The sequence below is a fragment of the Denticeps clupeoides genome, chromosome 8 (genome assembly GCF_900700375.1).
Source record: "Denticeps clupeoides chromosome 8, fDenClu1.1, whole genome shotgun sequence".
Classification (NCBI taxonomy): Eukaryota; Metazoa; Chordata; class Actinopteri; order Clupeiformes; family Denticipitidae; genus Denticeps; species Denticeps clupeoides.
In genome coordinates, this window is record NC_041714.1 from 15,927,373 (window position 1) to 15,952,553 (window position 25,181).

The 25,181-nt window shown below is 46.6% G+C and overlaps 1 protein-coding gene and 1 long non-coding RNA gene across 4 annotated transcripts in view; one reads left to right on the forward strand and one right to left on the reverse strand.

The window, feature by feature from the left end:
- Nucleotides 1-25,181, reverse strand: part of nrg3b (neuregulin 3b) — a 144,344-nt gene that overhangs the window by 108,377 nt on the left and 10,786 nt on the right. The window lies entirely within an intron of this gene.
- Nucleotides 7,759-16,207, forward strand: LOC114795843 (uncharacterized). 2 transcript variants are annotated; one of them, XR_003750556.1, is made up of 5 exons: nt 7,759-8,030; nt 9,139-9,325; nt 12,518-12,587; nt 12,737-12,859; nt 16,104-16,207. It is a non-coding gene; the product is annotated as an uncharacterized LOC114795843 (long non-coding RNA). The 2 variants fall into 2 exon arrangements; XR_003750555.1 differs by lacking the exon at nt 16,104-16,207 and having other exon boundaries at nt 12,737-13,567.

Genomic DNA, 25,181 nt, shown 5'->3' on the forward strand with positions numbered 1-25,181 from the left:
CTGTTGCGTCTGCACCGTGATGTGAGGTGACCGGGAACCGATGTCTGGTCGCAGCTGGGCGTGGCTGGAGGGAGGCAACGGAGGATTTTCAGGAATTCTGAAAAGTTCACGCCGTTCAATAATGAATCTGCGGAGTGAAATATCACAGATCACAGTCTCACTCTGAAGCCGTCTGTCTGTCTATCTCCCCCCGTCTGTCTGTCTGCCCGCCTGTCACCCTGTCAGCCCTCTCGCTATGTCTGCAACACAAAGACCACCCACACACACAGAGTGTCTACTTTCTCAGTTATTTTCTCTCTCTCTCTCTCTCTCTCTCTCTCTCTCTCTCTCTCTCGCTCACACACACACACACACACACACACACTTATTTTCTCTCATAGAGACTCTCTCTCCTGCACACAATTGTCCACAGAAATTTCATGTATTCCTGATTTTGTGAGGACTAAGGAATACTAGCTAAGGTATAAGAACAAGAACACACACAAACATACACACCAATGTTCTTTTCTTTTTTCTCTCCACATTCACATATTTCTCTCTCTGCGTTGAAGTATGCTTCATAAAGAAGAGTGAGGGTTCCATTAGCCCAGAGCGAAGGAAATCTCACGGTGTCTCATTTGTCAGCTAGATTTGCTGCCCCTGTGTGTATGTGTGTGTGTGTGTGTGTGTGTGTGTGAGTATGTGTTTGTGACAGAAGGCAGGGTCCTGCAGTGGGACGTGCACAGATATTATGGCTGAGCTGGGACACGAGAAGATCCCACATCTGTGAGTTGTGTGCAGTGCGTGCACTGTGTATTGCCGAACAGCAAGGTCACCAGGCGTGTTTGTATCTGTACTTGGGTGCTTCTGAACTGGGCCTGAGTGCATCTGCTACTTTCTGTGTTTGTCTATGTGTGTGTTTGTATGTAGGGTTGACACGTGACAACCATATGGGGGTAATGGTTTACAAGAGAGCAAATACAAATGCAAAAAATATATATAATTTTGATCTTAAATTTTCACACAAGTATACACATTGAACAAATTTTTTAAATTCTAAAATAGTTATAAGCACATTTTTTTTATCAATCTCTGCTGTGTTAAGTAATTAGTTTTTTGTTTATTAAGAATTTATGGTTTACGCCCATACGGGTTTGTCATGATCCGGCCCGGCAGGGGTTACTCCTGGTCCGGAGTTCGGACCGGAGTTTCATGTTAGTCACATGTAATGCTCCCTGATCGTGTTCACCTGTTGTATAATTATATGAGTGTATAAAGCTGCCCTTTTTGTGTCCGTTCTCAGTCGGGTCATTGTCTGGTGATGTTTCCCCTGTCCTGTCTACCATGTATCAAATCCCTGTCTCGTGACGTTGGGCGTATGCGTCCTCCTTCCTCCATGTCCAGCCATAGTGACAGGGTTTCACCCCTCGAAATACTGAAAGCACTGCCACACATGTACTCAACAACATATTCCATAAAAAGGCAAGAATTCAGAATACTTTCAGAAAACATGTTAAATTTGTTAAATGTCATAGTTATTTTCCTTTTCTGACACTGCATAGAGGTGAATTTGTCGATCAGTTTTTAAATATCAGCATCAACATGAATATAAAAAAAATCAAAATGAGCAGCATTTATTATTTACCCTCATCTACATCTGCATATGAGCATAAAAAGTGTGCCATTATGATCATATCACCTGTTCACCCGTGGGTAATTTAATGCAGTCAGGCGTTAGCGCGTAAGGAAGCGCTCCTGTAACTAAAAGGTTGTGGGTTCAAATCCCGAACTGACAATATACCACTGAGGGATGCACACAAAATACGGAACATCCCTGCTAATACGCTGCAGTTCTGTCATCAGAGCATCGACGTGAAAAAAAAGATCAATATCAGTCTTTATTGACGGTTTTATTTTACTCATCTGTATTTGAAAAAGCGCCTTGAAAAATAGAACATAGACTAAATACAGATGCTGTGTGTTTACACCTTGAATGCGTATCATGGTTAAATTCGGTTGTGTGCTCGCGTGCGTGCGTTGCAGGCAGGTGAACAGACGGACAACGTGCACGCTGAGCAAACTGCATTGGCATTCGGAGCGGCTGCACTTATGTTTATTGCTTTTTAATGCAGCTCTAATCAGCTGCAGCTAATTGCGACTGCGTGCGAGAAGCTGCTGTGACTGGAATATGCCGCCCAGCTGTATAATTTAATGGCTGTGACCCACGGGTCGCCTGCGCTCTGTGACGCTCGATGGCGTGTCTCCGCTCCACAGTAAATAAAAATAATAATAAAAAAAAAAAACAGCTAAATACACATTGGCAACGAAGGATGAATTTATTCTTTACTTCCTCTTGAGACAGGAAGTGAGTTTGCTTTCCTGTGGAACCCATCGCTAAGTGTCCTGTGACCGAGCTGCAGATCACAAACCTCCAGTGCACAGGGTGCAGGGGGGGGAGTGAGGTGTGTGATGAATTACCATCACTAATAAGAATTATGTAAAATCAGAACAAAGCAATTCTCATGAATAAGTTAATGAAAGGCTCAGCACAAATTAATGGCCGCTGTCATTAGACATTTTCAGATGTAGCCTGCAGCGAGGAGACAGGTTCTCAATAAAACGTAACAGTTGCGCGTGCACGCTCGTGCATGAATACCTGCAACGCATAGGCGCACGAACTCGGGATGCACCCAAATGGCACCCAAATGGCACCCAAATAATGACCACATTTCCTTGGAGCTGTGTAAGAAGTAGTGGGGCGTGTTCAATATTCACATTCACTAGCTCAGAACGCCGCCTGCATAATTTGTGTGTTGCTGTTCGTAGTGGGCGCGGTCGCATTTGTGACGTCCACTGACAGTGTATAAGGGTTATTAGGAGAGTGGAGGATGTGTATCACGATGACAATCACTTGTCAATCACTTCACTTTCAAATGGAGGATGAAAGGAAAGAAAATGGACACTGCACTACACCGGAGCGTATGATGGGTGGTTGTAGCCTAGGGGGTAACACACTGGCCTATGAACTAGAAGACCCAGGTTCAAACCCCACTTACTACCATTGTGTCCCTGAGCAAGACACTTAACCCTAAGCTGCTCCAGGGGGGGACTGTCCCTGTAAATACTGATTGCAAGTCACTCTGGAAAGGGGCATCTGATAAATGCCGTAAATGTAAATGTACGTAGTGACAGGAGCCGTCCGGGCAGTGGTGGCCTAGCGGTTAAGGAAACGCCCCCATAATCAGAAGGTTGCCGGTTCGATCTGCCAAGGTGCCAAGGTGCCACTGAGGTGCCACTGAGCAAAGTACCGTCCCCACACACTGCTCCCCGGGCGCCTGTCATGGCTGCCCACTGCTCACTCAGGGTGATGGGTTAAATGCAGAGGACAAATTTCACTGTGTGCACCGTGTGCTGTGCTGCTGTGTATCATATGTGACAATCACTACACACTTTACTGACTGTAAGTGCTCTGGATAAGGGCGTCTGGTAAATGCTGTAAATAAATAAAATAAAGGAGGGGTTTATATCGTTCAGAATGAGGAAGTTGGATGCCCCTACAAGCTCCTCCCTGTTTTAAACACGGTTCTCTTAAATCATCATTGGGATGCCAGAGCTAGGGTGTCAGAAACACAATTCCCAGCAACCTCCGGGGGAAAATCTGCGCTGTGATTGGAGGACGCAAGTGAAAGCGTTAATTCAGCCGAGCTCTCTAGCCTCTGTTCCCCGTCGCCAGGCCGGCGCTGGGCGTTCGGTGTTTACGAGCCTCGCTCCCCGTGGCGTTTGCGCCTCTTTACACGGCGCGTAGTAAACCTGCTCGACCTCCAGCCGGTTTAACTATTCATGAGATGGCGCGAGCGCCAGGCCCAGCACCCCGTAGCCAGTGGAGATTTACGCTGGGCGGGAAAAAAAAGCAGCATCCTTCAAAGCAGTCGAGTTGATCTGGACTGTTTACACACCTCTCTGTGAGCCAACCGTGTGTGTGTGTGTGTGTGTGTGTGTGTGTGTGTGTTTGTGAGAGACTGTGTGTTTAAATTTTAAAGGGGACCAGAGGCAGCTGTGATGAGTGTGTAAAACAGGGTGGGGATGCTAATGCTAGCCCTTCTCTCGCTATGCTGGAGCTGGCCAAGTAGTGATAGCAGTGTGTGGGAAGGTGTGTGTGTGTGTGTGTGTGTAATTACGTGCCCATGCACACTCACACTTATTATCAAAGTATGATGTATGTGTTTACCAAAAGAAAATGTTAATTGTTAATTGACTGCGTGACTGTGTGTGTTCAGTGGTGGTTGTAGCAAACGCACTCGCCTATCACTAACTCTGTAGTAACACACTCGCCCATAAACCAGAAGACCACAAAGTCACAGGTTCAAACCCCACTTACTACCATTGTGTCCCTGAGCAAGACACTTAACCTTGAGTGTCTCCAGGGGGGGGGGGACTGTCCCTGTCACTACTGATTGTAAGTCACTCAGGATAATGGTGTGCGTTCTGGTATGTGTGTTTGGTAATAATGCGTGTGGACTGTTTTGAGTGTGCGTGTCCATGCTTTGCATCATGCAAGGATGCTGCATGTGTGTACTGAGCAAAACTGTTTGTTATTGAGTGTGTGTATGTCTATCTGTGTTGTGCACTTAGGTTGTCTTGTGTTAAAGTGTGTGTGCTTCGTAGCATGTAAGGATGCTGCATCTGTGTACTGAATGAAACTGTATTATTGAGTGTGTATGTCTGTCTGTGTTGTGCACTTAGGTTGTCTTGTGTTAAAGTGTGTGTGCTTTGTAGCTTGTAAGGATGCTGCATCTGTGTACTGAATGAAACTGTATTATTGAGTGTGTATGTCTGTCTGTGTTGTGCACTTAGGTTGTCTTGTGTTAAAGTGTGTGTGCTTCGTAGCATGTAAGTACGCTACAAAGTGAAATTGTTTGTCAGCAAGTGTGTGCAATCTTGATTATGCATGTGTGTCATCACTCATGCAGACAGCGTAGCGGGGTGTGTGGGTGATGGTGTGCACACGACTCACACACACCCTGCAGAGAAACGCCGACCGACTCCCTCACAGAGAGTCACATGACTCACTGAATCAGCGCACACTGCTTCCCGCCGCACACGGCGAACCCACACACACTCGCAGGGGTCACGCCGAGGGCCTCCTGCTGTTATCTCTCCGTCCCGCTCTCATCTCATCTGTGTCAACCCCCGTTCCTCCGGGGCCGTAATGAAGAAAGATGGCCGCTCGCCACCGTGTTCCCTCGCCCCTCTCGCAGCACACTTCAGCGCGATTCGATTAGTCCGTCCGGATACGAATCCAAAATAAAATCCCGGCTCCGCTCGGGCGCATGAAGCGAGCGACGGAACGAGAGGGAACGAGAGGGGACGCGAGGGTACGCCGCGAACGGCGGAGAAGTGCAGGGTCTCCCCCGAGGGACAGCAGGCGCTCCGCCTGACCTTTCTCGATGACTGACAGATGAACTCCCCTCGCCAGCGGCCGGCCGAGGGACTTCCACCTCTCCATCCGTTTAAGCCTGTCCACCGGCGAACACACACCGTGACACATCCTGATTGCCTCATATTGACTATTCTCACAGCCTGACAAAGTGACTGGCCGCGGCGCCCCGGTGCGGGGGGACACTCCGGGCCAGAGGACCTCCATTTTTACCAAGGGTCTGAAAGCACTCAGAGAGGTAATGGAAGTGCGACAGCAATATCATCGCTGTTTATGTGGCCGCGGCGTGGTCGCCTTAACGACGGCGGCGTCGGTAGATAACCTCTCGCGGAAGCGGGAAACATCCTCCTGGGGCCGATGTTTTCACGGTTTCGAAAATAAAAGCAATCGTCCAAATAGATCTATAAATTCCCCTTGCACATAAAAGAGGCTCGAGTTCCAAAAAAAAAGAAGAAAGAAATACATTTAAGCGCCATATTTACTTGGGAGTTGGGTGTTTTTTTTTTTTTTTTTTTCTTGTTTCCCTGGGCAAGACCATTTCACATCCACTCAAAGAATCCACTTCACCGATTTGGCAATAACAGACTAATTTACTAATTTCTAAAGAAGTAAACTTTGTGTTAAATGAGTAATGATCGCATTTGACTACTGCTTTCGTACCGTCAAACTTGAGTGATGAATAGAGATGCTGCGTTTATTTGCATGTTTTTAATGGGAGACCGCTTCGCACTCCGATCGGAAAGACGTGCTATGGATTATTCCTGTACGAGATATTAAATTATGGATCATGTGCCACTCGCTCAGGTTCTGCGCTCTGCACACAAGCTGTAATTTTGTTCTCGCTCCCAGGAGCTTGTACCTCGGGCAAAGCTATTTATTAAACATGACCAGCTCAGCGTGCGAACAAAATGGATGTGTGTTGCATGGAACAAAAATTAAAAAGCTGCATGGAACAGGTTGACCCTTGACCCCAGAAGCCCCAACGAAGCATACAAAGTGCCGAATGTGTGACGAGTCATGAAAAATGTATTTGTGGGGAGGAAATTTACTGCAAGAACACTTGTGAATTGACACACGGACCCATGCTATGAGACAATTCATTATTTACACGTCGCTTTTTCTCCCCGGCACATCGCGGCTCGTCCTCGTAAATGCAGATGGAGGCCGTAAAAACGCGGAGGAATAAAGTGCTTGACCCGCATTAAGGTTGCAGCGCAGCACTCTTCCGATCACGGAACACGTTGCCAAAGTCAGGCACTTTCCGCCCGCCTTACATAACCTGCCTAAAGGCTCTGGCGCCGGGATGGGCATGAGGAGGGCGTTGCCGTAATCTTGGGGTGCTGCTTGTTTCATAGAAACTTGCGGCGTGGCGGCGAGGGACGTATCCGCACACGTCTGCCATCACACATGCGAGCTGCTGTAATCTGGCAGACAAACAAGCTCGTAATTGGGCGCCTCTTTGAGATGAGATGTGTTCCGAGCCATGAAATGAAATGGTTTTAATTAGACTAGAAGAGCGACGTTCCTGGAGATAGTTTCATTATCTTCGCCGGCTCCGTTGCCTGGTTCCTCGCTGCGGAATTTTGGCCGACCCCGCTCCATCGCGAAGAAAATCCACGAGAGGCATGATAAAGCTATGCTTTACGAGAATATGCCAGGTAATGCCAGATAATGAATTACCCCCCCACACACACACACATACCCCATTTTTAATTCAAGAATGGCAGCCAGGTACCAGCCTTCCTCGCATTAAACGCATTTTATAAAATTTCTTCTTCTTCTGTGCAGAGACGACGCATGGCTCCGTGTTCTGAGTCACACTCGATGAACCAAGATTTGCTCTTTGTGGGGTCACGATGTTTGTCTGATTAAGAATTGGAGTCCCCCAACAGTGGCTTCAAAGGGAAACAGTGTGAGCCATTGTTATGCCACCCACCACGGTGTGGTTGTGGGAGAGGGTGGATTAGGGTGAGCTGCTCCTGCGGTCTGGGTTGCGTTGGAGACAACAGAGCGTGAGTCACCTCTGGTTAGAAAGCGGAAGGCTTTGAGGAGCGTGAGCTGAATCTGAAGCCAAATCTGAAATGGCGCTACACGGAAAAGCACTCCAGTCTCGCCTTCCATGTGATGTGATGACCCCTTGGTGGGGACGGGGGTTCAACTGCAGGCACCATCTGCCCAGTGTGAGGGTTCCGAATTTTGTGCATGTTTGGAAGCGTGTATGTAGCTTCGGTCGATATGAATTATTCTGTCTGAGGCATGCGTGCGCCCTTGTTAGCAAAGGTGGGTTTTCTAAAAAAAAAAAAAAAAACTACTATCTCTCCCTAAAAGCAGCCCCTCCCTCTGTCTCACGTTAAATTTCACGCTCACGCTGTGGCCGGTACCAATGATTGGCTGCTGCAAAGCCATGAGTATGTGTGTGTGTGTGTGTGTGTCTGTCCAGATCAACAACACCAGGAACGATCCTGTTAAGGGCGCAGCTCTGGAAACAGAAAAACTACGCTGTGCCCCTTGGTCAAGCAATGCAGAGCAGGACCAGAGAGGACGCGGCGGGTGGCGCGAGAAATGCAGACAAGGACGTTAACCCCAGAGTCCCAGGAAACGTGGCACATGGACGGTAAAAAGGAGTTATAGCCATGAACTGTACTAATGGCCTCTACTTTTCTCCTCGCATTCCTGCTTCCCACACACATACACACACACATATTATATACAATTCAGCTATTGGGGGAAAAAATGCCTTTATATTTCAATGGTAGCTCTTGCAGAAATTTTTTGAAGCTGTGGACTTAACTTTCCTATTTCACCCCTCTTTCAACTGCTTATTATTAGGTTGCATAGTAACCCAGCCACTGGGCATGCATGTCCCTGGTTTTTGGTGCCGGTCCCAAGGCCAGGTAAATGGGAAGGGTTGCATTAGTAAGGCGTAAGGTCTCAAAGGACAATCTGATCGGCCTGTGGCAACCGTCTTGGGAGTCAAATGCTGAGTATTAAAGATGGTCTCTTCACAGTTACTGTCTCTTCTTTTCCTCCTCCATCGGAAGCTCGTCCCCTCTCAGATACGAGGGTTCTCCCCGAGCATAACCCCCACCCCTGTTTCTCCAGGTCAAGAGTCCCTCTCTGGGAGCCAAGGCTCTCCCTTTTTCTTCTATCTCTTACTCATTTCTTTTAATTCACATTTTTCTTGTAACATTGGTACAATATTTAGATGTAACTGCGATATTCACCTACCAGTGTTAAGAAATGAGAAACTGATCATTCCTGTACCTTCCATTGCGCCATGCCTCTGTGTGTCCAGGTAACATCCGATTATCTTTACAGAATGACAAAATTTAAATAATCATGGTTTAGTTGTGGTAGTAAATCCTTCCTCAAGCTCTGGATAGGCGCCATGCCGCTCTAAATTGTGCGGCATGGTTCAATGCAATCACTTGATACATAAACATTAGTATGCCAGTCACTGGTGTTTTATTAGCATCCGGCAGCTTCACCATCACAGAAGCATCCTGAACGGGTCAATTTTACTGTCAGCCAACTCAATATGTTTAATGATTTGTTTTAAATCGTTATTTTGAGATCACAAAGCAAAAGCTATGACGCAGCAGAAACGGAAACTGCATGAGGCAGTTGCAAAATTACATTGTTATATAAATATTGCATAGGCATCACAAGACTTTTCAGAGAAAAATCCCCCGTCTCTCTCTCTCTTTTTTTTTTTTTAAAAGCCTGTGATCCGGTCACCGTGGGTTGAAAAATGGAGTTGGCCGTGACCCCTCGGGGAAGATGCTGTGACAGCGGGGCAGGCAGGTCAGATTGAGACGCCTTCAGGCTCCCCCCTGACCAGCATCAATGATCAGCACAGAAAGGTCAGGTCATTGCCCGGAAGGAGGAACCATGGCGACCCAGTGCACAGTCAGTGTGAAGGATGTCTCTTTATGTCTGTTGGTGTACATTTGCTTGGGATTCCTGTGTGCTTTGATATATTTGTGATGTTTTTGCAATGTTTTTTGTATATATCTTCTAGAAATTATTACATATTTCTATGCAAATACTCTATGGGTCTATGTCTGTGGAGATTCTCAGTCATCCATGTGAATTTGTCTGAGAGTTGAGTCATGGCAAACTGGACTTTCTATCTTTAATGTAGAAACGTTTCATTCTGCATCCACAGAACTTTGTCAATCTTTGTGGGTCATGTTTGCTAAGGCCACTTTAAGAACATCTTCATGATTTACAGCAAACAGAAACAAGTGCCAGTTACCAGCTGTGTCTTGGAGAGGAGACATTTTTGGTTGAGTCTCTTTGCTAAATACTATTATCAGCCAGAAGACTTTAACAATGATTTCATAAACACCCTACTTGCTCATTCTGGATCATTTTATCACCCCTCCAGTCAATACATGACATACCCAGGTGTATCACGATACTGGATTGTTTCAGGTGAAAATCAGTTAAAAACAAAAATGTCACAGAGAAGAAAGAAAATTGCAAAAACTTTGTAATGTAATTTGTTATGTTACTTGAAATTCTGCTAATTCGCTAATTCGAAAGGGGTTAAACAGGCAAACTATTTTAATATGGCGCTTCCTTCCTGAAATGTAATGTCTGCGATTTACGTCAGTGTTTCTCAGTCATGCTCCTGGAGCATCACCTGCTAGAAGGTGGTTTCCATTCCAGCCTCACCATAATTAGCCTGAGGTGTTTCCTAATGGCCTGATGATGACGGTGGCAGGTAATAAATTGTGTAGGTTTGACAGAAAACTTTCTGGCACATGGCTTCTCCTGGAGTTCCAGCCTGGTATGGTGCAATATGCACCATTTACACCCTGGTTTCAGTGGCAATTTACAGACTGTTTACACCCGGGATGTAGATGTCAATGTGTAATGTTTGCATGCAGAGCTTGCTGATGATATTTATATCCTGGACCAAGCATAAAAAGTTTCCACCATTGCAGCACTTACATTTAATAAAATAATGCAATTTCTTTTTTTTTTTTGGGGGGGAGTGTTCTCCATGGTTCTAGTCAGGTCTCTGCTCAACCTTCAGGATAGAGAAGATGAGCAGTGATCACTCACAGTCAGTTGAAAAGTGAGCAGCAAATGTTACGATCTCTGATTGGAGGGCTGGCTGTGGTGGGAAGGATCTTTCTAATCTGACTGATAAATGACCCCACTCCGTGACCCCGTCCTCAGCGCTGCCTTCCCTCTGTAAATATCTTTCAATGACACACGTACACAGCAGGACATGTAAAGATGCAAAAACAGCAGTGATTAAAAACCCTGGCCACGCCCAGTGCACTGCCTTCCACATTTGAAGCATGATGTGGACCCATGCAGATATGTTTTTTTTTGGACCAGCAGACAGGACGTGGCATTCGAGCTCTCCCCAAAAGGAGAAACACCTAGCACAGTAGGGGGGTGTTCCACAGAACACGATTTATCAGTCAACCGGATCGAGTTAAGCTGAACCAGTTAGGCTCCATGCCTAAATTCACACTGGGCAGTCATGACTTCTGGCTTAAGTTAACGATCCATCTGAAAACCCTGCTTGCACGGGAACAGCCTCTGGGACGAGTTTTGTGAAAGACAATGCCTGAAAATGTTGACATCCAGATCAATTTGTCTGGAAAGTGCCAATCAGGAGATCATGAGACAGAGTGCTGACAGAAATGCAGAACACGCCTCTGTCTCACACGCTTTCACGCTAACAAAAATGAAATGCTTCGGGTTTTTTTTTTATAATTTTTTTCCCATGTTCCCGCGTAATTACTGTGCGTATCTCTGAAGCCCACTCCACCGCCGCTGCTGGCAACTGCAGTAATTGTGGCCGTGTCTTTGGATTGCCTGCTGTATCACAACACCCGATTAAATGAAGGGTGGAGCGGCTCACAGATAATTCCTGCTACTCTCCCGCTCCGAGCGGGACAAATTAGTGCGTACGGGCGCCTCTTCGGGATGGAGATGTGGCCTCCTCTAACACTTTGAGAATAAGGGGCAGCCCCTCAATTGCACGACAGCAAAGAGAATCTCGCACAGGAAACCCACTTCAGTGGCAGGACAGGCTGCTCGGTCCCCAGAGCGTCTGCGGGGACCAACGTGGGATTAAAAGGAGTTTGTTAAGAGTGTGTATGTTAGTAAGTGTGAGCGGATGTGCATTTGTTGTTTGTCTGTGAGGTAATGACCATATTAATTCCACTGTGGTTTCTATGTATGTGTATATGTCTGAGAGCCAACAAAGCTAAGCTTGTACAAGTGTTAAACCCAGAGTTAATATTTTCATAGTATTTACGGCTTAACATAATTTGGTAACTTCTTTTTTATTATTAATTTGTCTTCAAATGTTATGAAAGATGATTACAGTTTCAATTTTAAAACATTAACGGCACCATTATTAAACAAGTGCAACACTACGGGCTACCAGATCAAGGCAGTCTCAGCATTTACATAAATGAAGAGATCAAATCAGAAAGAAAAACAATGTTTAATCATCCAGAATGAAGAAGTAGCCTGTGTGAGAACTTTTATAAATGTAATTGGTAGTTAGTTTCTCTTCTTTGTGATACAGATCACTATGAACGAGTTCTTTCTTGTTTTATCTATTCAGGGTCCTCACTAGGAAATAAAGTCAGTGAGTGTGTGAATGAGAGTGTGTGTGTGCGCAGCTGAAGGATGATTATGGAGGTTGGATGGCGAAACATCTCATTAAATCTCAGAACGTCCCATTCCAGCAGCCACAGTCGGAGACCCCGCAGCCCAGAAGGTCTTTGGCCTCATCAGCATCTGGGGGTCGGAATTTGCCCAAAAGCCTCTTTAAGTACCGGCAGTTACAGAGAAGCCCTCATATAATCATCAGCGACGTTCCACCTGCCACCCTGTTGTACCCATCAGACACAGGGAGTCCCACCAGGCCACCGTCATCCTCTCTCTGCTAAAAAAAAAACACTTGGACACATTTCCCTTTTTGTTTTTCCTACATTTTCTTGGGTTGCAGGATTTATGCTTCGTTTATGATGCTCTTTCCCCCAAATTCTGCATATATCCCTAATTTTCAAAATATATACTTATTATTTTTATTCTTTTTTTTCTCCATCCCAATTGACCCAGGTGGCCCAAAGCACACTCTCATTCCCAACCAATTTCACCGGTTACTTCGTCTGAAGAGGCGCACTGCCAGGTGGGTCTAATCCAGGATTAGATGAGACGCTCCTGTGTGTTTGTTTACCGGGCGGCCGCAGACGGCCAGATTCAATTTAAACACAGTCAGCCCGGACCAATCTCACCCGCTTTCAAATTGACATCATTTGTTTGCGAATTTGCTTGCAGGCTGCGTGGAATATCATTGAGCTGTGAGGCGAGATGGAGCAAGGAGGGAAGACGCCCGCGATTTTTCGCCACTTCTGCAAACACCTCGCCTGGAAGCTGTTACTTTAAGTGCAGCTTGTTACGGTGGGAAACATCGATTTTCGCCTCCGCTGTTCTTGTTGTTTTTCTCCTCTGGCCACAGACTGACTGTTTAGATAATAATCAGAGTCCATTATTCCGCCTTTATGCCAAAGATCCAAATTGATTAGATCAAAAATGCAAAGCGTGCCGTCTCCATCATTAGCGCTCGGGGGTCACCTCTAGATGCAAATAAGACTCGAGTGCAATCAGCACTGTTTTTGCTTCTGGTCACGTACAACTAGCGTTAATTTGGTCTTTCATTTATCTGCCACTCTGTTTCTTTTAACACTTAAAGACCTGTCAGTGGTTCTACAATGACAGTTTTTCATATGTTATCTCATTTTATCAGAAGAGAGAGCTGATCAAGAGATTTCATTTAATATATATGTCACAATTTATCCAAAATGTCCCTTACGCCCATACAGTTCTCCCCCATCAATATGTGTTTCATATATAATGTAGCTGGTGAATAATAAAGAGGAGCCTTCTGCTGATTCGTGCGAAGGGGTTAATGCCAGCGTTTATACTCACCACCTGAGGAACACGGAAGGTTCCTTCATCTGTCAACCAGAGTCGTACAGAGGGGAGTGATGGGAAAGCAGGACAATACATCACCATTTGGCATCACAGAGCAACACAGAGCTAATAAACTGTCGCCCTTTGCAAATATTTACCGATTTGTCTGTCTACCCTGTCCTGCGGGCAAGTGGGGGAACCGAGAATCTTTCTGTCCCTGTGCCGCCTTGTTCCAACAAATGTCTCTCCTCTCACTTTCACACAAAAGAAAAGGATCCAGCTGCACAATAAGCCCTCTCCTACAGAGATGAGATTCAGGAAGAGATTAAAACATTGTGCAACACAGAGGAAAAAGTACCATTTCTACCCAAAGTTGCCTTTTTATCCTCCCCAGCATCTGAAGAACTTTTTCCATTATAGAAAGTCCCACTCTGACACTCTGAGAAGTGAAAAACAGGCACAGGCAGCTAGAGAGAAATGGTGAGGTATTCAGATGTATAAAGTTACACAATATTCATATAACTTTAGGCTGCAAAAGTAAAAACACACATTACTTCTTCTGTAAATGTCCATCTCAGGGGCGTAAATGTGATGAATTATGCAGACATTTATCCTAATTGTCATGATCCGGTCCGGAAAGGGGTAATATCCGGTATGGAATCCGGACCGGAGTTTCATGTTTGTCCTGTGTAATGTTTCCTGATCGTGTTCACCTGTGTCTGATTGTATAAAGTTTCCCTGTTTGTGTCTGTTCACCGTCAGGTCATTGTTACATGTTAAGTGTTACTTGTTACTGGATGTCTTCCCTGTCCTTTTCATCACATATTAAACCCCTGTTTCGTGACATCGAGCAAATGAGTCCTTCTTCTTCGTCATGTCCAGACATCGTTCCAGATCACCTGCTTCGCCATGTCAAACCAGTCTCCAAGATGCAGGATCAGAACAGGCTTTCTTGTTTCTGTTTATTCCTATCAACTTGCGACATGAGATAGTTGTGATCCCACACAGAACCTGGAACCTGGGAAAGGGAAAAGAGAAACCCCGGAAGGAATCGAGGGTAGACAGGAAAAAAACACAGAGATGGAAGGGGGGCAGAGAGGGGAGACAAGGGGGCTGTGATTGAGGAGGGTAAGGCACTTATACCAGAAACTTTGATCCATCAGCATGATTAAAAATTCATAAAGTGCCATTAGCTTTCTGGGTAGAAGGTCTCTTGCTCATTTTCACAGACTTTCTCCCCCATGCAGAGGCACACAGAAGCCCACCCCTCCTGTTTAAAGTGGAACAAGCTGCAGAGAACACATTACTTCTAACCTGAAACTTCAAACCATTTTTAAATGGTGTTTTAGGAACTCACATCAATGGTGGGCTATTTGGATCATTTCAGAGCTTCAAGTCAAACACACAGTCAGAGGGTCTGTCAATCACCTGAGATGAGTGACCTGATGTCCTGTGGTCAGAAAATGAGGATCTACATCCTTGAGTTGCAAATGCAAATATAGTCAACCATGCCAAAGAGGATGCGGATTGGCCACAGGGAATTCATACCTGACACTACAGGTCAAGGAAGTCACAAAAGTGAAAAAGAGCAGTAACCAGACAACATGAAGATGGATGACATGGAGAACCAGGCTGTAATATGGAACCAGTTTCTAATAAAGTGGCCAGCATCGCTCTGAGCACAGCAGACATCTCGCGAACAAAGCAGCGATTTTGGCACCACGGGAACAAGGGATATGCAACGGATGGACAAGCCGCCATCCCATTTGTTGCACCCTCAAACAAATCCGATTTGCTCAGTGTTCAATTGCTTTCAAGCTGCTCGCAACGTTCGACTTAAGCAATGGTATGAGTAATTAATACTTAAGTCAATTGTGCACACCCGTTTGCACAAATTGAATTTTCGAAAAAAAGGCAAACTGTTTCTTAACCCCTCGGAGGAGAGAGACTTCAACCGAAATAATGTAATTTTTTTTTCCGAATAATTTGATTCGTCAAATTCATTTACATATGCAAAATTCAGCATCTGGGGAAACTTGATCAGCTCTGTAGCCAATAACTATGTAGGGAAGAGGGAAAAAAAATTGGGTTTGGAGGGAAAGGGGTGTGAAAAGCAGGGGTTCGGAAGTGGAAAGCAGGGTTTTCTACTCGTCAGCCTTGAGCATATGTTCCCCTTTTGTGGCTTTTCTTAATTCTCCTCTGACTAATTTCCCTGTCAGCGCTTCTGAGGGGGGGCACTCTATTTGTACAAATGTGATAATTGCAAAAACTGTATCATGGGGGTGGGGCTAAGCAGCAAAGAAGGAAATAATCGCCGCTGGCAAGACGGGAAATGAGGTGTGTTGTGTCATGCTGTGTGAATGCAAAAAAAAAAAATAAAGAAATAAAGAAACACTCCTTAATTCTTACCTTACAGGCAAAACATTCCCAACAAAATGCTGCTCAGAATAAAGGAAGGGGGATACAATTTACATTTATGGCATTTAGCAGACACCCTTATCCAGAGTGACCTGCAATCAGTAGTTACAGGGTTAAGGGTTATCCTCTGGGATAGGGTTAAGTATCTTGCTCAGGGACACAATGGTAGTAAGTGGGGTTTGAACCTTGGTCTTCTGGTTCATCGGTGAGTGTGTTACCTGCTAGGCTACTACCACCCTACTACCATGATTTATTATGGATATTATTCATTAGGTATAATGACCACCCATGAGACAAGGATTTTTTTTTACAGCAAAGAGAAATCAAGCAACGGCTCACCTAGATGGAAGCCGGGTGAGGAAATTGGCGGGAAGCGGCGAGCGTAGCATCCTGTGGGCGCTGTGGTGTGAGGAGGAGGTCACCGGAGCTTCCCGTGGGAGACTGTGTCCCGTGCTGCGCCGCCACACAGCAGCCAGAGCGGCCAAATCACCCGAACCAACAGCAGGATTACGGAGAAATTGGCCTTTAGCATGGTGGAGGCGGCCATGTGAGAAAATGTAACTCCACAATCATCCGGCATTTATCCCTCGCTCCCCCTTCCTGCCCATCTCCATCCCTCAATTTTTCTCTCGGCCGACTGTCCTTTCTTTTTTTGCGCCCGTGTACACAGAGCATGAAGAGAAAAAGAAGGGGGAGCCGACAGTAAACCCTCGGAGCTAGAGTACATCTAAGCCCCCCGCCTCAGCACTGGGCGGCTTCTGATAACGGGGCTGCTGTAAGAACACTCCAGCTCCGATGCCACCAGCACTAGTCACCCTGGTCGCTGGAGAGAATCTGCTGTGTTTCTGTTCCGCCGATGTGGGAATGCAGGACAGCTCTGGTATCAGTTCTGAACATATGATGTGTCCACTTTTGTGTGACATGCATGCAAGTGCAAGTGCCACAACCACCAAGGTCTCCAGCTTTGCATGCTCTCCCTGTGTTGGCAAGAGTTTTCCTCTGAGCCCTTCCTACAATTGTCTATAGCTGTGCGTGTGTGAGTGAAGAGCTTGTGTGTATATTTGTGCCCTGAAGTGGCTAGTGCCCCACCCTGGGTGAGTCCCCGCCCTGGGCTCTGTCTGCCATGATCACGATTATTAAGAAGTGGACGGAGTGGGAGTACACGTGGGATCTCAGGAACTTTGCCCCACTGTAGTTCATAGAGATGGTGTTCCTGGAGAATGTTGCATAATTCATAAAATTCTTCTGTTTTGTCCTTCTTTTTTCCATCTGTCACTGAGACAGCCGCAACAATAATACAAACCCACAATTCCTTCCCAAGGATTCCTTGTTTCTTTTTTTGCCACATGAGTGTTTTTGCTTGTGTTCTTCCTTGTATAGCATGATGGGTTTAAATTAGTGAGTAAGGACCTGTGAAAGCCCATACTATTTCTGAGTTGGGTCTATACAAGAAATATATGTTACTGTTATGTCTTGATGGACTACAAAGCCCTTAAAGGCTCCATTGCCTCCCAACCCTAGAACCTTTATAAAAAACAAGCAAATAAACAGAGGAAAAGTGGTAAAGAAAAGCCTCCAGAACAAGTGTACAATTTGTGTCAATGTAGGGCTAGTTGCACATGATCTATGGACTATTAGTCCAGCTTTTTGCTATTAGAAGCTTTTAAACCATCTCATGCTGATTGACCCTCCTGGCAGTGGACTGGCGATGCAATGCTGAGTTGTGGCTAGTCCAAAAGATTAGCCCTTCTGGTCAGATATTAAAGTCTTTACACCTTTAAAAACCCTGTCCAATTCCTATATTGATAAAATCTAGTTTTAAGGGATTAATCACAATGGCAACAGCACCGCAAGCCCAGCCATTGACAGACCCCTTACGACCAGACAAAACTATCCCCAGTGTCCTGCATCAGCCTGACAGCTCCAGTTTCAGCTCTGAAATCACAGGTTTGCTAAGCCTGTGTTGTTCAGATCTGGACAGCTCCATCAGAACATGTTCCCAGCAGCTCTCAGCATTAGGAGTAGACACCTCTCCACTTGGACGGGGCTGGTTTCAGCACTGGACAGCTGCCCACAGTACAATTCTGGACATTTGGTCAGCCTGCCATCTGCTCTCATTGTCTCGTTTCCTCAACGTTTCTCCCTGTCCGTACGTGCCATCATGTCTAATGCATTGTGATCACATGTGGGCGCAATGGAGGAGTCAGTCAGAGCTGAAGATACTCTTCACCCCGCAGTCCTTTGGACACCTCCCCCTGCTGACCCACCTCACCCTTGGCCAGAGGCCGAGAGACCAGATGGGTGTCTGTGCAAATGCAACCACACGGATCACATTCCTTTACAGTTCAATCAGCTGCACCCATCATCATGGCTGCTCTCCGTCCCAATTATCATTTCAGTGGTAATTAATTTTTTTTCAATCATTGTTTCTGTGATTCACATTTAGACTTCTGGGATGTACTTATAGTACATAGTCATTTAATATTAGTTACATCCATTCTCCATTTTTTCTTGGCCACATTGTTAGGTGCACCTACTTTATAGCCATGCTTTGAAGGTTTCTCAGCCACAACATGGAAAGAACTACCCAAAAACAATATGGATTTTATGCCGCAACATTTTCAGTCACAGATCTAGCTCAGAGAGAGAGTTTGTTCCATTTTGGCTGTCAGATCAAACAGACCAAAACACACACACACACACACACACACCCAGGTGGGGCAAATTGAAAATAAAAAAAATGAAAACAAAGGCAAGACAGAGAGCGAGAAAAAAGCTGACCTAAGGTGACAGGGTAGAGAAATGAAAAGCCTAAAATAAACAAAAAAATAAATAAAAATGTTGTTTAAAATGTGTTCTGTTTAGCTGTACCTGGTGGGCAGCAGAGGGAGGAGGTGGAGGTGGATAAACAGGGCAGGGGAAAGCTGAGAGATCCACTTTACTCAGCACAGTGCCCCGTGGGATCCCACGACTTGCAGCAAATGGAGAGTGACATTTTAAACAGTGTGCATAATGGATAAGAGCAAGCAATGAGAGACAAAGAGCAATGAAGGAATGGGGGCAATGGAGGCATGCGGCTGCAAATGGGAACCCCTCAATCTGTGTGTGTGCGCGGGGGGTTTAAAGGAGAGCTTTGGAGTGCTGCTGGTACTTGGATATACCCGGCTTGGAGAAGATGGCGCAATCTTTCAACAACAAAGAAGCACAGAAGGGGAAGCGGGCGCCAGTTAAAACACTCACATCTGTGCCGCTCCAGGCCCCTACAGAGAGAGGCTTGATACTTTCCTCTTTTTTTTTTCGGTTTATTGCACTTATGTCTGTGACTAGGGACTGAGCAGCGTCTGTCAACAAGGAACGGGGGGGGGTGGGAGTATCGAAAAAAATTCTCTTGAGGCAGGGACGAGGCACTTACACCTCCGAGCCAGCAGGGGGTGGGGAAATAAATTTTTGGCGAAGCATCAGTCAGAGTCCGAGCAGGCCGGGTGTCCAGGCATGATGTCATTGGGCGAGGGCCAGACCACACTGAGACGGACATGTGCACGGACGGGGATGCCATCTTTAATCCTCTTAAAGCAGATTTACAAGCTGCCGTCCATGTTGCGCTGGATCGTATATCACAGGAACGCCACGCGTGCCTGGCAAGGAGTCGCCCCGCCGCCGCTCTGTCGAGAGAGATGATTCGGCACGAACGATGGCAATAAAGCAAAAACAAACAAACGCGTGCAAGAAAGAGGACGTGCTTTGAGATCTGCACTTCCCACAGCTAAGGAGAGGAAACTGGAAACGTGTCTTGAAGTTTAATTAGTATTAATGAGCGTATGCAGAGAAAGGCTTTTAAGAAAAGGGGACAGGGGAGAGGGCTAGAAAAAAAGACAGATGAAAGGGGGATGCTTGCATTGACAGATGACCCTGAGAGTCCGTGCAGCAGGGCATCCCGCTCTCGAGCGTCCACAGCCTCCAGAGCTGCCCCGCCCCCATACCCATGGCGCCCCACCCAATCACTCTAGAGATGAGAGTGGAGGAGAGATTGGAAGGGCGATAGAGAGAGTCATTAAATATTGAGGCCCTCCTGCATTAATCTGCTGTGGCCCGAGGCACCAGAACTGAACATCTCGCCCCACGCAGTCTGAAGCCTCACCTGCCACACAGAGGCATTGTGGGATGGCGCAGTCCTCCCAAACTGCAATATGTAATACTACGTCCGCATGCATGTGATCACAGATGACCCGCGGTGACTGGATTCTTAACCAAGACCCAAGAGTTGCTGGCAGAAGATGAAGGTTTCTCCGGTCAGGGATGTAATATAGGTCACCAAAGCCACAGCTGGCCCGGTCTGCCCTGAACCGGTCACAGATGTACACCACACACACATATACACAAGCGCTACACATGACAGCTGTTATGGATTAATAAGTTACAAGTCGGGCTATTTTTTTAACAGCGGTCCTGCCTTCGATGGTTGTGACCTGGAGCAAGAATGAGCTCAGAGAGGCTAAAGGGGCTCTGGTATAATGGCCTAATGTCCTACCGCACCCAGACAGCGTATGGGCCACAGCTACAACTGTCGCTGCTATTCCATCACCCCCAATGAGCTATAACCTCTCTTCTAGGCTAAATGGGCTAATATCACTCTTGCAGTCTAACATGGCTAATATCACTCTATCACTGTAAGTGAGCTACAACCACCCCTGCACCCTTGAGGTAACATCACTCCATCATTCTCTTTCGGCCTTCAGTGCTATCACGCTCAACAACCCTCACGCTCAATTAAACTGCATCACTATCAGGGGCAAGAGTGACCCGTAATACCATCACCCTCTGTGCTACTGAAGAACACTATCACTTTTATTTAACGTTTCTGTACGGCAAACATTGCCTTCAGTTCCCGCCAGCTGTAAAAATAGACTCCGTCAATGTTAAATATCAATGCATCAATACAGGATAGGACACATCAATAATGTATCACAAGAACAAGCATCCCAGTATGCCGATTTATTGTCCCATTCCTAATTGCTATGTCAGCTTCAGCGAGCCAGCATCACGGTGTGGTAAAGGGCATTCTATCACTCTAATGGCCCCAGATTACTCTGTCACTCACAATTCTTCTATCCCTTTAAGTGAGATTTCCACCAGTCCAATGAGCTAATATCACTCTGCCATTCTCAATTAGATAAGAATTGCTCTATCACTCTTGGTAAAAATCACAACCATCACACAAGCAGTCCCAATAATTGTCAACGAGTTTACCAACACTACATCACTCCCAATGATCTCATATTAATAGTTTCTTAGTGGGTAACCTATGACCCAGAAGACCACAGACACAGGTTTAAACTACAATTGTGTCCCTGAGAAAAGAATTTAACCCTGAGTGTCTCCAGGGGGGCTGTCCCTGTATAAGGGGGTCGGAAATATGTTGTAAATGTAAATTAGATAATATTTTGAGTTAAAAGATTGGGGTGATATTCTATTCTATGCACACACATACATACACACACACCATTCTATAAGTATAAGGTCATCTGAGCCAAGCAGAAAAGGCAAAATACACACTCCTATACAAATCTGTCACACACACACACACACACACACACACACCTTACAGTAACCTGCAGTAACCCTTCCTTTGCAGTTCTCTTACCCGCCCACACATTCACACTCTGACATGTGATAATCCAATTTATCCTGAGCCGCTCCATCATTGCTGGGGCTCTGGTTGTGAATGCAGCTGCTGCTTCTTCCGTCTGCCCTCGTCTCTGCACACCTCTTCCCCCCACCCGACTCGCCTTCCCCGTGTCAAGGGCAACCAGCCGCAGTCACTAGTCAACGCTGGCTGCTCCATCACGGCCAGGTCCTCAGTGCCACTTCCTGTGCAATTTGACAGCGGCCCAGCACTGCAGCCGCCCACTGCGACTCCGCAGCAGCAAGAAAGAGACAGACTGTACTTCCTGCACAGCAGAGATGACCACAGAGGAAAATAGAGCAAGTCTTTATTTATATATTTTATTTTTAATCAAATGGACCCTGCATCAAGGGGAATGGGAGAAAGAGCGGGGGAAAGAGAAAAGTAGGAGGGGAAATCCATCATTCTCAGTGTGACCCTAAAAATCTCCACTGTCTATCTTCTACTTAATCTTCATTATTCTGCTGTAAAGCTGCCGCTTGCAGGCCCGGGGCTCCACTGCTGCAGCTGATATAAAGGCCACGGCCATGAAACCTTCTCCCCTTCATCCCAGGACCCATCCCTTCGTCCCTCAGCCCTCCATCCCCCAAAGGCTGCATGAAAGGGGTAGAGAATGGGGCAGAACGAGAGGAAGGCTTTGGTGTGCGTGACTCCGCCGGCCTGATAACCTCATCTTATCGTCTCCCTACAGAGAGAAGCGTCCAGCCGTGTTCAAAGGGGAATATTTAATGTCGGAGGAGGCCTGCGTGCTCAGCCAGTCGTCAAGGAGAAAGTGCAATGCAGGAGGGGGGTCGGGGTGGAGACAGAGGAGTGGAGATGTTTGAACTCTGGGTAATGAGAGGAGCTGCTGGATTGTGGTGAGGAATAAGGTGGAGCATTTCCATTCGAGCGGCAGCCCGCAGATTTTTCTTTTGCAGAGGATAACATAAATTACACACTTTACATTCCTAAACCGCATGGCACAAGCTCTTAAATACATAAATGGCCATTAAATGCTGAAACATAAACAGACAGGGGCAGTGGAAGCAAACTGAGGTTCCCAAACACCTTTCATGGCAGTCCACTGCTCACAAGGTGATGGGATAAATGCAAAGGACACATTTCAATGTGTGCACCATGTGCTGTGCTAAGCTGTGTGTCACAATAACAAAAAAAATCACTTCACAGACATACAGAGAGAGAGAGAGAGAGAGAGAGAAGGGTCTCTGGCAGGGACCTGATGGCAGCACTATAAATCTGGGCTTGAAATACTTAAGTAATGACATGAGGCTCAGGGCAGCAGGAAACTGATGGAGACGTCGGAGACTCTGTACAGGACGAGTTGAGAGCGGACGGCCGCGGGGACACCAAGCCCAGTGATTAGAGGGGGTGCTTTCTGGAACGCTCACAGAGTCAGCCAAGGGGGAAATTTTATGATTTAGAGTAAGCTACGGAGGATGCGGAAATGAAGAATGGGCCTTAGCCCGGCCTCCCCACCAAAAAAAGAAAACCAATGAAATAACACACAACACATCATTGTCACTGAGCATGAGAGGCGAATAAACAGTTGCTTGGTGAAAAGTGACGAGTTGGTGCAGATCAGACAGAAGGAAGGACCGGCGTTTCCTCCTCTAGGGCTGAGGGAGCTTGCTGTCACATGTGACCCCCCACCAGCAACCTGTCGTTTACCCCGACCGCGCCATCCTGATGGAAAAACCAGGGGGACAGGAACAAGGGATCGAAGCCCTGCCCTGCCGTGGAGAGGAGAGCTAGAGGAGGGTCCACCATTTTACCCTGTTCTTGGAGAGCCAGCCATTTTAAATTCTGCTGCACAGGCGCTCTCATGGCTCCCTTTAACCCTGGGCCATGGTAGTCCTGACAGGTAAGGACATGTGTGAAACGGAGGGCATACACACACACACACACACGCAAATTCGATCTTGGGATTGCGCCCTCGCCCACATCGCTGTTTACTCTGGCCAGTTTGCTGTGTGTTGAGCAGATAAAAAAGGGCCGGGTGTTGGTGACAGGTGTTTTATGAGGCTGCCACTGTTGTTCAGTATGTACCATCAATGATTTAGCGGCCCACATCAAATACACACAGGGTACGGTGGAAAGGAGGGAGAGGGAAAAGTTCAGCCGGGTTCCTCCTCCTGCAGAACATTTGATATATAATTCAGTGTGTTGTCTGACAGTTCGAGTCTCTCCACAGATTTATAAGAGCCTCCTGTTCACTCCCCTGCCCTCCACATCTCTCTGACCCCACGGATTAATTAAGCAACGCTGAACCTTGACCCAAAAAAAGCTTTTAGTGGTAAAAAAAAAACCACATTGCACACACATTTGCAGGAGATCTGTTATGAGGCTGTCATGACTGATGGCTAGAGGAGGAACGAAGCTCAGAGGCTGGACATTGGGGTAACGAATCTTTATCTGAAACATGGAATAAAAAAACAATTTTTTTAAAAAGCTAGAAGGCCAAAACAACCCTCAGGCATGTGACGATTGCCAGAATCTAAACACAAGCTTGGTAACACCAGTTTACACGTTAATGCAGCAGCACCCGCTGGGTGTTGTTGAGCTACTTTTGAAGGAGTCCTGAGCAATCGTGGCTAAGCGGCTTCAGCTGACATTACTTGGGACTCCTTATTTAGCCACCTCGACACCGGCTGTGTGTCACAGAGGCCATATTTTGATGGCACTATATTACATGTAGCTCGAGGGGCGCGTGCTTCATTAAAGTACTGATAAGCCGCATGTTGATGTTGGTAGCGGGCATGGAAAAGGTAAAAGAAATAACATTGTCTCGCTTTTGTTGTATTAAAAAGAAATCTTTGAACAGTTTTATTCGGTGTTTGCGTTTTTCACTCAGTTAAATGAATTAAAAATTGCTCCATCTGCCCCAGATGCTGCAACAATGGTATTGGAAATGTTAACGTATAAAAAAAGGTCAGCCTCAAAGCAGAAATAATGATTCTGACAATTCCGATGGTACAAAAGGGTGACCAATCGCAATTACAGAATTAGTTGGCATTAGCAACATTTTTTTTTTTTTACGAAAGTGCTAGCTTTGGTAATGACATTAAATTCAATGTAACATAATTATTTGACCAGATTGGATGGTGAGATCTGGAGCAACCTCTCTGCTTTCAGCCACCACTTTGCTTTTAGCATTAGGGGGCTTGAGGGCTCGCATCCGTTCGAGACGCATGCACCGCTAACGCAGGAAGACGGGAGATTAGCGCGGGAGGGCACTCCAGAGAAACCGCCTGCCAGGGCCTTCGGCTGCTTTATCTTCCCGGCCCTGGATTACCGCACCCCCGCGGATCAGAGTCTGCCTCTGCCGGATTGCGCCGCCGTGGCCGCCATAGCTGCCGTAGCCAGGGAAGAGCCTGGCTCACTCCCTTCAGGTTACTCTTCCTATCCTCCCCTCTTTTTTACTATCCATCCTCAATAGCCTGAAAGGAGACCGGTGTGACGGGGCACAAATGGAGGCCCTCCGACAGACGGGCACGCGGCCGGCCTTCCCCGGCAATCTACACCATTAAGCCTTTCAGCGCGGCGGCGCGTTCGCTTGAAACGCAACACAAAGGCGGGCCTCGTCAGCCGCTACCTGCGGCGCGCGTGTGTGGGCGAGCGTGAGCCGAGCGGTTCAGCTCTGATGTATTGGTGACAGCTGCCGCCGCGAACCCCCTAACATCCGCTCACAATGCACACCGTGGCAGCGCT